The 13021-nt window shown below is 42.7% G+C and overlaps 1 protein-coding gene across 1 annotated transcript in view; it reads left to right on the top strand.

Annotated features, from left to right (window-relative positions):
- Positions 1-1325, top strand: part of UMODL1 (uromodulin like 1) — a gene marked incomplete at its 5' end in the record, with an annotated part of 24969 nt that extends 23644 nt beyond the window's left edge. Inside the window, 1 exon segment of the mRNA XM_027901691.1 lies at positions 557-1325.
- Positions 1326-13021: the final 11696 nt, after the last annotated feature.

The raw sequence follows: 13021 nt of genomic DNA, 5'->3' as shown, positions 1-13021 counted from the left end.
TTTAGGTGAGACACAGTGTGCGCGGAACTGAGCCCACCCTTTAATCCTGAGGTTCATCTGCCGGGGCCAAGCACGCTTGGACGGTGGCAGCGAGGTCCTCAGGACGTAGATGGATTGCCTTACGGGCTAACGAGCTCCATCTGCCCGGGGAGGGGCCCCGACCGGGAATCGAACCCGGGTCTCTGCAGTGACAGTGCAGTGAATTTTCCCCTGGACCACCGGGGGCTCCCTCGTTAAGTTAAAACCTACCTATGAAGCCCCTGAGCCTCTCCACACAGAGAAGAATGGCTTGTCTTATATTCATCACCCTGCTCTCCTGAGTGGTCCTGGGTGTTTACAATACCTGATAGCAGTGGGAATTCTGGAGTTGTGCAAACAGGGGGCAGCATAAATGATTTTGCCAGGCTCATGATGCTTACACACCATGTTGGAGTCTCAGCTAATGGCTCCTTTTAGAAGCTGGAGCTACTCAGCTCTTCTTTCCTATATATTAACTTTCTTTGGAAGTTGTTTGATTTCTCAATCGTGATTAGTTTGTTTTAATTTTTTTTTCTAGTGGGATCATGTCTCATCATACGGAGAACTGAAGCTTGTCTTCACTCAGCATCTGGCTTTCATTGCTCTTCTCAGTAGTGGTCTGTTTGTGGTGTTGCAAAAATGATTCTTCCAAATTAATATCCTACATAAAGGGCTTCTATACCCTCTTTTTTTTTTTTTTTCCCTCTTTTTTTCTTAGCAATCTGACTCTTCCCTGGTGTCCTAAGAACTATTAATGACTACAGCTCCAGCTGCAAGTGAATTCTGGCAGTTTTTTCCGTGGGAAAAATAGAGGGGAAAACCCAAATACCTCATTATTAAAATTCCAAGATTTGACTCTCTCACTGTGCCACAGCCCTATGTGCCCCTCTGAGCATCACTTGTGCCCTTACTATTGACAAGCTGCATGTTTCTATAAATATTCCAGGCAGTGAATCATCAAACCTGCAGAGAAATCTCTTTTTTACTTCGTAATTCAGTGTTTACTTAAGGTGAGGTGGAAACTTTGAGCTGCAACAACGTTAAAGATCTAATTGTGCAACGCCTTAAGTATACAGAGAATCTGGAGAACAAGCGTTGGATTTGCCACCAAGTAAGGAAGAGGCACAGTGGATCTGGGGCTAAACCTGCTCAGAGTGTTCTTCAGCACCCTGATTTTGGGATTTGGTCGTAAATTCTGTAATCGACAAGGACTCAGTGGAAAAAGAGAAGAGAAAAAAGAAACGATTTTGCTGCTGGCAGCCCATGGTTACCCAGATAAGTCCATTGGTACCTGCATATTCTGTTAATTAGACCATAATGATTGTGCAGTCAAGCCACAAGTGAGAGAACTCCAACTGCAGCTGAATAGTTTATGTGCTTGAGCTGGTACACTGGGTACAACAACAGTTTGTTCAGCTGGATAAACTGCAATAAAAGCCTTTTCCACACAGTAAGCATCTCCTGCAGGATTCTTTCCTGAAGGGCTCCTCTCTGCTGCCCCAAAACTCCACTTCAGGGAGCGTGTTGGAAGATGGAGAGTGAAATGGTGTTGTAACTTGTCCCACCTCCTCTTTACTCTGTTTGCTGCATGTACTCCTCCCCTATAGTGACAGTCTGCTGTGTCTGGGTCACACCTAATTCAGCAATTTATAGTGTGCAAACTGATTCCTCCTCAATACCAGTGGACACCATTATGAATAACTCTTCATGGAAATTGATCCTTAACCTGAAGGCATGAACACTTCTAGTAGTCAAAGCAGTTAGGTGCTGATTTTTTGGTACAGAATAGAATAGAGAAGTTGCTTTTCTATCCCCCTAGTCTGATTTCTGTTAGGTAATAAGATTAACTGGGTAAAAGACTTCCACATTTTGCAGAAGGTGATAATAATGGATCTTAAGGGTTTCATATACGCCTTTTAAATACTTAAATACATTTCAGAGTTAGTCATTTGCATTGGTCTTTAGAGTTAAGTGACTCTGTAAGGAGTAAAACACTTTGACTTGTCTTTTATTGCTACTATACCAGATCTTGAGATATGTATATACACATATATATAAAAATCATGTAGTTGTCATCAGTGAAACTAAATTATCTTTGCAATCTTAGAGTCTGATGAATGTAGAATCATAGAATGGTTTGGGTTGGAAGGGACCTTAAAGCCCTACAGGCCCTCTAGCTCCAGGTCCCTGGGACAACCTTCCACTAGACCAGGTTGCTCAGGGCCCCATCCTGCCTGGCCTTGAACACTTCCAGGGATGGGGAGTCCACAACTTCTCAAAATATCCCTTAGTTTTGTTATGTAGGAGTTTCTTAACTTTTGCTCAGTTTTCTCTCAAATATGTAATATGTTTGCCTTCTGCACACAGTGAAAGAATAAGCTATTTTATTACAACTATTTTTCTAGTTTTTAGTACTTACAGTCCTGAACTCCTTGGAGGTGGCAGGACTAGATATCTGCCTGTTGATTTTGGTGCAGTTATGCCATTTACAAAAGCTGAGCACTAGTTTTCAGAGGAAATGCAAAGCAGTAGCTTGTCCCTGATGCTTTGCACGCTCAGCAGAAGCTGCTGTTGTGACTGAGTCTGTTTAGAAGAATTTTGATGTCTTAATAAAAACAGTCTTGTAACTTACTGTTGACTTCTGTACTGTTCTATTTTCCTTTATGATTCAGTCACAGATATTAAGATGCACAGTGGTGCATGTGGCAGCTTCAAGTATCAGTGTAATGTTCAAACATCACTTAAAACACAATCCATGGCCTTATCCAAACACCAGCAGACTGCAATCACCAAAAACTTTATATATTTACACATACTTACTTCTTTTTCTTCAACTTTACAAGTTATAAACATATTTTTAGTTTCATGCTTTGCAGCAAAGACAGCTAACATTCCCAGTCCAATAATAGTATTGCAACAATGTAGTGATTTAATCTGAAACTATGGTCACACCAGTCTCCCTGGGCATTTAATTTGTACAGTTCTAACAACTGTTCCAAGAGAAGAATTGAGAGCTCTTGTGCTTTAAGAAATATGTCATTAAAGAGCAGCCAGCACTGTATATTGCTCCTTCATCCCTGAGGAGAGGTGGGCAGGGGGTCCCATCCACTAATTCCTTAAACAACAGAAAGCTTGCTCTTCTAAAATTCAGTATCCTGACTCTACCTCAGGCTTGTGAAACCCACCAGGACATGATCACTGCAGCCCAGGCTGCTACCAATATTGACATCTCTAACATTTTGAAAACATAAATAAAAATAAATGAACAAAACAATCAAAAAAAACCCATTTAGTTCATCTGTGCTGGCAAGCAACAGGTCTAGTGACACTTCCTCTCTGGTTCCACTGTCTATTAATCCACCTGGATTAAGGAATTATCCTTGTTGCACTCCAAGACACTCATGGATTGCTTGCAGATTGCTGTGCTCCTTTTCCAGCAGGTGCCAGGATGATTGAAGCCTCCCAGCAGGATCAGAGCCTGCGAGGATGAACATTTTGTCAACAGGCTCCCCTTGATCAGCAGCCTGTAGTAAACACCCACTACAAGGTTTCCTTTGTTGGCTTGCCCTCCAGTTCTTACCCACGAGCTCTCAACTTGTTCATCACTATTTTTCACGAGCAGCTCTGTGCAGTCAATCACATTTTTTACACAGAGAGCAAACTCCTCCTCCCCCCCTTTTTCCTTGCCAGCCCCTTCTGAACATTTTATAGCCATGGATTGCCACAGGATTCATTTCACCATGTTTCAGACAAGTTCTGATGCTTTAGGGGGCTCATTTTAGACTGCTGTGATCCATTCCCCAGGTCAGGGATGAAGCAATTTCACCAAAGAAGTAGTTCTGACACTAATTGTTTGCAGAAAATTCTAGAGGAGCAGCACTGACCGTCTCCTCTTTCCAGTTTGCATTGCCCACATTTTGTTCTTTTAACGAAGCACTGTCTCTAGAGAATTATTTAAAACAATGGATGGAAAATATGGAGAAATGAAGATTTAGTTTTGACCTCTTACATAGTTTTCTAGGAAGCACTTCAGACCAGTGGTGTGTGTGCCTCATGTCCCTGTTGTTCACTAGGAACACAACAGCGCTGACACCTGAAGTGAAACACTCATCATTATTCCTTTCCCTCGCATTATAATGTTGCCAAATTCTGGTCCCAGCAGGGTTGGGGACAAACAGCTGAGACAATTGAAAAATTTCCTTGTGCATTAAAACACAAGCAAGCCAACCTTTTAATGTCTGTTTGGAAAGTTTTCTTGTGGGCTGCGGAAGGAAACAAGTTAAAGGAACTTAAAAGGTTTAGCTGCAGCTGATCTAAAAACATGATGTTGTCTCAGCCTGGTGGAAAGCCTGGAGCAGAGAGCCACCTAAGGGCTTCCCTGATCTGCTCCATAACATCTCCTCTGCCTGGGGCTCTGTCCTGCAGAGCTTGAGGAAAACCTACAACTGAGTGGTATCCCCTCGATAAAGATGCTACTTTTTTTCGAGACCCCTCTCTTTTTTTTCCCCCCTGAAGATTTCTCTTCTCTCCTTGCTGTCTGATGATCCAGGCAGGCCCACTTCAGCCTAGGGCTTTCAGGGAATCTCTGCCTGTTTCCACAACTCACTTCCCTCTGGCTGGGTGTGCATCTGACATCCTGTGCTGAAGGGTCCATTCTGTACACTCTTGGATACATGATCTGGATGTGATACTGCCAAAGGGTAACACGGGAGACTTGTCAATGCAGTGCCTTTCCACATGCAGAAAATTCCCCTGAAAGCGTTCCCTGACTCTCCTGCCCTTCTTTTCCCAAACAGTGATGTTTTTCCCCCCACAATATTCAGAAAGAAGAATTTCAGAGACTTAACACAAAGACTTGCGCACTAAAAACTATCCTAGCACAAGTGTAAAAGCAGGATCGAGAAAAAAAAGCCAGAACATTTGGAGATGGTAAGGAAAAGAGCAGTAAAGGACCAAAGCAGTGAAGTTAAATGCTATATGGATGTGTCACTAATAAATCAATGGTGTAGTTCTTGCAGTGGATCCTGAAATGTCTCTTTAAATCAGCTGCTGCTCAATCCTGTCTATAAGGAAGGCTGTAAAAGAATTGGAATGGTCAGGGTAAATGTGTGTTGCTGCCTAGAACAGAATTTGTTGCAATAATAACTGTAAGGAATGGAAAATATTAACAGTTTTATCAAAATATCTTTGTGTGTGTGTGAGTTTGTGTTAGAGTTCAGCACAATTTAAGGAATACTGCAATTACTGAGTGCAGAGAGCTCAGTTTGACCCCACTTTTCTCGCTTTTCCTCTTCCTGTCCTTTCAGAGAAAGTATTAGTAGAAGTGTTTTTCTAGGTGCATATAAAAACACTTCATACCTCCTTTTGGAAAACTGGAAAACTGCAAGTATTGGTAGGCATAGATGAAATAATAAATATTTAAACAGTGATTTTCTCCTTTTCCTGCTTTATTATGGAAGGAACCAATTAAAAAAGGAAAGTGGCATTCCTCTTCCACGATATTTCCATTTAAGCCTGTAAAGAACACAATGTCTGGGCAGGTTTTTTTTCTTTGGTGTCTGTTTTTGCTATGGATAAGTCTGAGGAGGAGCAGAACCTAAGGATGACAAGAAGAGAAAATATGCCTCAGTTAGTTTATTGATGGTGCAGTGAATATTTGGCACCTTGCTACATGGGACATTTAACTCTTTCTTCACCTGAATAAAGCCTTTGGGAAAATCCAAGGGCAGAATTGGGAAGCTTAATATGAGCATTGAGGAGTGTTTGGGAACTCCAAATATGGTGACATTAGGGAACTATTTTCAGTGATATTTGGAAGAAAATCAGATGTAGCAGGTTATGAGTAGCAGTATTCTCTACAGACTGACACAAACCCATCCCAAAGCACCAAGAAACGCCCGAGATTGTGAAGGTGACTCTGAATTCCAAGAAGAGACTGCCTTTGTGACAGGGACACTTGGGTAGAATTTTCATTTAGGTAAAATTATTCCAGCAAACAATATCACTGTATACCCTGGGAATGTGCTGGCAGCTCATAGCACCATTGACAGTGTGGATTCTTCATGGCTTATGTTCAGTAACACTGAAACTCTTCCAATCCACCCAGGAAATGTCTGGCTTTGCCTCTCGTAGTGCCTTAGCTTCGATACGAAACGCCTGCCACAAACAATGCTCCCATTTATTAGCTGCCTTTGGCATCTGGCAATTTGAAAGGATGAAGGAAGGGCTTCACATTGATATTTTGAACAAATACAGCTATTATTAGTACATGGAGACAGAAGGGTCTTGTGTTTGTTCTAGTGCCAACCTTGAGAGAGTAATTACTGAGTATTATAAATGAATAGCAGTCTTAAGCCTAGTCTAGCACATTTAATTGTGCCCTGCATCATACCTGCTCAGGGAGAATGTGAGTTGTCCACTGAGTTACTCAGCCAAGAATGTGAAAATATGGCTGAATTTGGAACAGCATGTTTACTGAATGTAAATTTAGTTTTTTACAGAGCTTTTGCAGAGCACAGGGCCAAACCAAAAGCCACAGCTCTTGTCCATGTCCATAATACATGTCAGGAGACACAGAAGATGTTCTTGACTCCTGGAGTTTTCTTTATATCCCCAAAAGATTTTCAGCTGATAGGTTGTTTGAGACTACATTTCGCAGTCCATTTAAAAATCACCTGATTTAGTCTCGAGAGAGAGCACTGCAAATTTGCTGAGTTTCTTGGCATTTATTTGATTACCTGTTAGCATCTATTTGACTGCCTGTTCTCTTCCTTTTCACTTGTTTGGCCACAGCTGTGACATCTAATTTTTGCACGGGAGAAAGGCACCTCTGTTGTCTTAAAGATGTATGAGAAGCATGACCTTCTAAGATTCAGTCTCTCCCTGAAATGACACCTGACTCTCACCTGACTTGTTATGAAAGCCAAAGTCAGCATGGCAGGATGTTCAGGCTGTGTCCTTGTCCTATATCCTGGTTGTCCTATGTCCTGGACTTCTCCTATGGGACAGTGTTCCTGAAGATAACATACAATCCCTCTTCTGGTACTCCCTCATACAGACCATTGGAGGCTGCCTGGTCTCCCTGGGAGGACACATGTTTAGCAACTTCCCCTCTAAATTTGTTTCTTAAAATGATATTGGTATTTTCATGGAACAAAGCCATACACAGAACACCTGGGATGGCCTGTGCTGCTGACTTATTGCCTTCTTTGTTGTAACCACAAATGGCAGTGTTTTCCCATTGACATGAGGGAACTTGAGGTAAGTCTGCATGCCAGACTTACTGCATTCCAGCTTCTTACTGGAATTCCTGCTGCATTTGGCAGGAGATCTGATAAAGGATGAAACAAAGCCTTAAATTTTTTTCTGTGATTGTACAGCTTTTTATCTTTTGTTAAGGAACAGGTGTTAGTGACTGTCAGCTGAATAAACTGCATCTGTGCTCTAAGAACACTTGCTAGGAGTTTGTTTTCTTCCTGAGCCTCTATAAAGATACAAACAGAACTGCCTTTTCTTTTAGCACTTCCTGAGGGAGTCAAATGGGCCCTGCTAACCTACTTCTGACAGCATCCCTTAGCCAAGCTCTGCACTCTCAGTGACACACATTTACTCACCTGCATGTAGCCAGTTACAAAATCTGCAATTACAACTGTTGTAGTTCATAAGTGCTTGCAAACCTTACATTATTGATACGTCTGGGTAAAATCTCATGGAAAGCTTTATTGCATTTTTCCCTCAAACGCAGCCTTGAGTAACACACTCATGGCAGGGGATTGGAACTGGGTGATCTTTAAGGTCCCTTCCAACACCAACCATTCAGCAATTCTCTGACTTTAAACCCTAAAGCTAAGCTCTTCTGTTTAATTCTTGCCCTGCTGTGAAACACTGCAAAGTCAGTTGCCTCCTATTCTTGCCCAGATTTCATAACCACAAAACCAGGGGGAGGCAGCTTGTACTACACACACCAAGGTGAGCCAGCCATGAGCAACACCTGGACAAAGAGCTGTTGTCACATTGCTTCCTTTTTGTCACATGATTTGGCACCGATGGATTTTCCTTCCCAGCAGAGGGTGGAAGCTGTACCTGAAATGAAAGTAATGCTTCACTCTCAGCCTCCTATTTCATTCTGCAGTGAGAACTTCCCAGTGATCTGGCACATCACTCCTGTTTATCTGCTGAGCAGGAGGAGACATATAACTAACTGTTCAAAGTGGTTTGAAAACATGTCCCAAATATAGCAATCAATTCGTGTTTTAATTTTATTTACTGACTATAATATATGGATTGTGCATAAATTAATTAAGTGCTGTAGCATTTAATACTTACAAAGCAGGTCTTTGTTGGAGAAGTTGATCTTCCCATTTCTAGTTGAATAAATTTAGGCATTTCACTTAATACTCACCAAGGCTGAGCATGGAAGGATTCTTGCACTTGTGAGAAAGCTGCACACCTACTAAAAGTCTATGAGATACATGTTCACTTATTAGAAAGATACTGTCAGCTCTATCTCTGAATGGCCTGGGAAAATGGGGCACAGTCTTAATGAGATGTAGCTAATTAATCCTAAAAGACATGGAAGAAGACTGTCAAAACCAATGCCAGTTGCCTCTAAGGCTCACTTGGCAATTGCTGACAGGGAAACTGTGAGTGTTCCCCCCAGCTTTATATTAACTCAGAGTTTGCTGCTACTTGCTATGTACTTCTATCTGATAAAAACACATTGCCTATGGATTTCTCTTCTTTTTTTTTTTTTTGTCCTGTGGCAAATGACACGTTGCCATAGAGATATCAAAGGCCACATCACTTCTTTTCAGAACTGGATGCTCAGTCATTTCTAAGCTTCTTCAAGTGGAACTGGCTTCTGTAACACAGATCCTGTTCTATGGCTTTGAGTCACTGGACTGGGTAAACAGAGAGACTATTTACAAGAGCATTTAGTGACAGGACAAGGGGGAATGACTTCAGATGGAAGGAGAGTAGATTTACATTAGAAATTGGAAAAAAATTTTTACTGTGAGGGTGGGGAGGCCCTGGCACAGGTTGGCCAGAGAAGCTGTGACTGCCCCATGCTTGGAAGTGTTCAAGGTCAGGCTGGATGGGGCTCTGAGAAAGCTGGCCTAGTGGAAGGTGTCCCTGCCCATGGCAGGGGGGTTGGAGTGGGGTGATCACTGTTCTGTGATATGAGAATTTATGGTCAAATGGGTTGAAACCAAGGAGGAAATGCAGCCCTGTGTAGCACACAGCATGACCTCTGGGAGAAGTGAAGGTCCAAAGCTTTCAGAGAAGGGCAGTGCTTCCTTCATGCAGCTTTCCCTCTGCTGTGCTCTTGGATATACTCTCAGAAATATACCAGAATATTCTCTCAGGAGACACTCCTGCCCATCTGTTCATGACCTCTCCAGAAGGCATCCCATGGCCTAAAGAGGCTTTGAGGCCTGAGGCAATATTTTAGCTCTTCCAACTACTGCATTCACATACATGGATGAACATATATTGTAAGTTCCCATATTTATACACAAAAAAAAAAAAAAAAAAAAAGGAAAAAAAAAGGCATTTGTAAATGATCTTCAGAGATATTTACTCTCTTTTTTATAGTTCCAGCTCTCTGTTGATAGCCATCTGGCAAGGCTGTTTACTGTCTGCTCACATTGTTGCAGGGAATTTCCACAGGTTAGGAGAACAACTCAAGGACAGGTATGAGTGAGGTGTGTCATTATTTCTGTCCTACAACTGTTCATTTTTTTTTCAGTTTTGACCAGCAAGAAGGTGAGGAGGAACTTGCTCAAAATTGTAATTGGGTTGTAGCTGTACCTTGCTGGCTGAGGTATCTTTCTGTCTGATTGCATCACTACTGGAAACTGCTTTTTCATTTGTGTTGATTCAAAATACTCCCTTTTCTCCTCTTTTCCCCTTTCATTTGGGGTAGACAGACTCGTCTCCCTCCTCAGCCAACAACAGTTCATCTGAAATACTTTGGAAAACTAGTAACACTGAGCTTCTGGCAAAGCTGGAGTAGGTAAATTCACTACACCTGCCGAATGAAGCCACTCATGGGGCCAAGGAACCAGAATTTAGGTGGTAAATCTCACCAGAACTCTCCCTGGTGTTGTTCTCTTATCCAGAGAGAAGCAAAGATATTGCTTACTTGGAGAAAAGAGGAAAAGCTCTGGGATGGCAAAGGAGTTTGGAAAATCAGTCAAAATGAGTCAAATCTCAGCCTTCAGGGCATAAGAGTGGGTCCTTCCTAGAATCCTACAAGAGTATGTCTTTGCATGAATAACTTAGCAGAGAGGAGACCAGCCTGAGAAATAAAATATATTTTTCCAGTCAGAAAATGAACCTCCAGCTTCTCCTCCCTCCACTCCCTCTGTTTCTGGGTTGGCAGCAGTATTAATAACCATTAATTTCAAGTGACATGAGTTTGGGAAAGTGTTTCTTTCCAGTGCTTGTTATGCAGGAAGAAAGCAAAACCACAAGCCTGTCTATAGATATAGAGAGCTAATTGTCCTGTAAAGAATAAATTTACATGTAAATGGGAACACAATTTGTCACAGACCAAGCAGTGTCAGTGGGGATTAAGCTACCTGTTTAAACACACCAAATCAAATAGATGGTTTATGACAAATAAAGAAGAAATACAAGTACATAGTTATGAGTCTGAGTTGTGCATGCACTGAGTGATCCAGAAAAACAGCAAGTGTTTTGCTGGGTCATACCTGGCCTTTGTGTTGTTGACACCTCTTCTCGTAGGTCATTTGGGAATATGGGGAAACAGGAAGGAATGGAGGGAAAGCAGATCTCACAAAAACTTGTCCAGCTGGAGAATTATGGTGTCATGGGAACAGCAGAGGTCCCATAGGTGTTTCTGAACAAGGATCATACTTCCACTGTATGATATCTGTTTGCATCTCTCTTGGTTAAAAAAGGGAGACCTTGAGTTGGCATCATTTGCCAATACAAAGAACAGAGCACAGACCAGGCCAGTGTCTTCCAGCAGCACAGGATGAGAGGGTTTCCATCTCCCTTTCTCTTCCTGGGGCACCCAAACCAAAGCAGTGTCTACAGAGCTGTGGGGAAAGTACCTTGGGACAGTGTGTGAGCACACTGGGCTTAGAACTAACTCACTGGCAGACAGTGGAGAGGACTCTCTTTTGTGCCTATTGATTAGGGACACTCTCAAGCCCCAAAATATTGTGTTACAAAGCCTTTTAACTGGCTTGGTGACCCTTTGCTTGGACTTGCTTCAGTCTCACAGCATCTCTTTTGCACTTGTGGGTTCCAAAACTGAACACAAGACTTCTACCATGGCCTCAAAGCTTCCAGTTGGAGGAAACAGTCGTTTGGCTTGACCCATCCAGCTCATACATCCCCAGGCTGGATGCAAGGATTCTATGGGAGAAATTGTCAGGAGCCTTGCTGAGGCTCAGTTTTAGAACATTTGCCCTTCCCTCCCTGTCCACAGAAACAGACATTTCATGGTAGAAGGCACAGTTTGCAATCTACTGATCTACTGCTGGCTGTTCCCAAAGACTTTCTTTTCCTTCATATGTCTGGAATAAAAGATTTCCAGGGAGATTTGCTCCACAAACTTCCCAGAAACCATAATGCAGCTGACCTGAAGGTCTCTGGATCATCTTCCTAGTTAATTTTTTTGGAGAGGAGCCTCACATTCGTGTTTTTGAGTCTTGTCAGTTCAAAACTGCTTATCTGGGACTGCCCAAACTCCCCCTTCACCTGCTCTCTTTATGTAACTGGATGAGCTAGGACAGTAACAATAGTATTCCTCAATCCACTCCTCCCAGAGCAGTATTTTGCTATGGAAGGCAGAGGCACAAAATATCAGGTAACTCCTCTCCTGCAGAACCCACATCTAAAGGAGTGGTGATTCAGGAGGGCAGGGAGATAAAATCTTGCTGAAGTTTGCCTGAGACACAAAAGCTGGACGTGGGATGAGCATTCAGCAAAGGTGTGTGTTAAACCTGTAGCATATTCCAGTGATAATGTGACTCCTTCACTGCCTCCAGCGAGGTTTCTACTGATTAAGAGATGTGTCTATACAGGTTTGTGACTTCAGTGCTGGAGTCTGTGTCAGTTCGTCACCCCAGACCACAGTATGCCTCGTGCAGACTTCTGTTCCAGAGAGTCTCAGAGCTCATTCCTAAAAGCTTGGCCTCTTTGCCAACCTGACCTCATGGAGACCTGCTGTGCTGCCTGAAGATTGTTTTTCCCTGCTTACCAAGAGCTCTGCCAGCCCTGGGAGATGATCTGGTTACCTGCCCCCAGGTGACCCACAGCACAACATCCTGCCTGTGTGTGCTGCAATCAGGAGAGGGCTTTTACAGTCCCACATTTTGGACAGGGAAAGGGAGTTTCTAAGTGCCTGCACATCACAGTAAATACCAAAGTGCTTGTAACGTGACTGGAGCAAAGACAAATTTTAACACATCACCTGAATGCTCCCGTGGGAAACACTTTGTCCCTAATGGAGATCTACCCTCTTGTTTTCAGAGGAGTTGGGCTGTGACCAAGCTATGGTTTCATCCCAAAACTCCTCTAAGGCTTGGTCCTCTCCTTCTTTCCTCACATACTTTATGCCAGCACAGTGCAGTCAGCCACAACGTCCCACCACAAGGATGGATGACAGGGAATGCCCTTGCCAATCCTGCTCTCAGCTTGTGCCATGAGGCTCTTACACATCTCAGCTCCAGGAACGAGGAGAAAAGAATGCGCCGGAGAAAAAACAAACACAGATCTGCAATGATGAGATCAGAAATGGCACCAGCAGGTTTTTTTCCTCCTTAAATAAACCCAGGTTCTGACCTTTGTAGGTTCATTTTAGAGGCTTGACATCAACTTTCAGAGAGTGTTGCTTATTTGGACAGCACCTATAGAGAAAGTTGGAGTCAGGTTTATGAAAATACCTCCAATCAGCCAACAAATCCTGTGGTAAGAAACTATAGAGGAATATACTTCAAGAGTACTTGAGTTATTGCCTTTCTTTAAG

The sequence above is a fragment of the Empidonax traillii genome, unplaced genomic scaffold, assembly GCF_003031625.1.
Source record: "Empidonax traillii isolate 1590-97213 ecotype Southwest subspecies unplaced genomic scaffold, ASM303162v1 scaffold805:size286791, whole genome shotgun sequence".
In the NCBI taxonomy this organism is placed as follows: Eukaryota; Metazoa; Chordata; class Aves; order Passeriformes; family Tyrannidae; genus Empidonax; species Empidonax traillii.
Note: the sequence above shows the minus strand (reverse complement) of the source record. Positions and strands in the feature narration are given on the sequence as shown.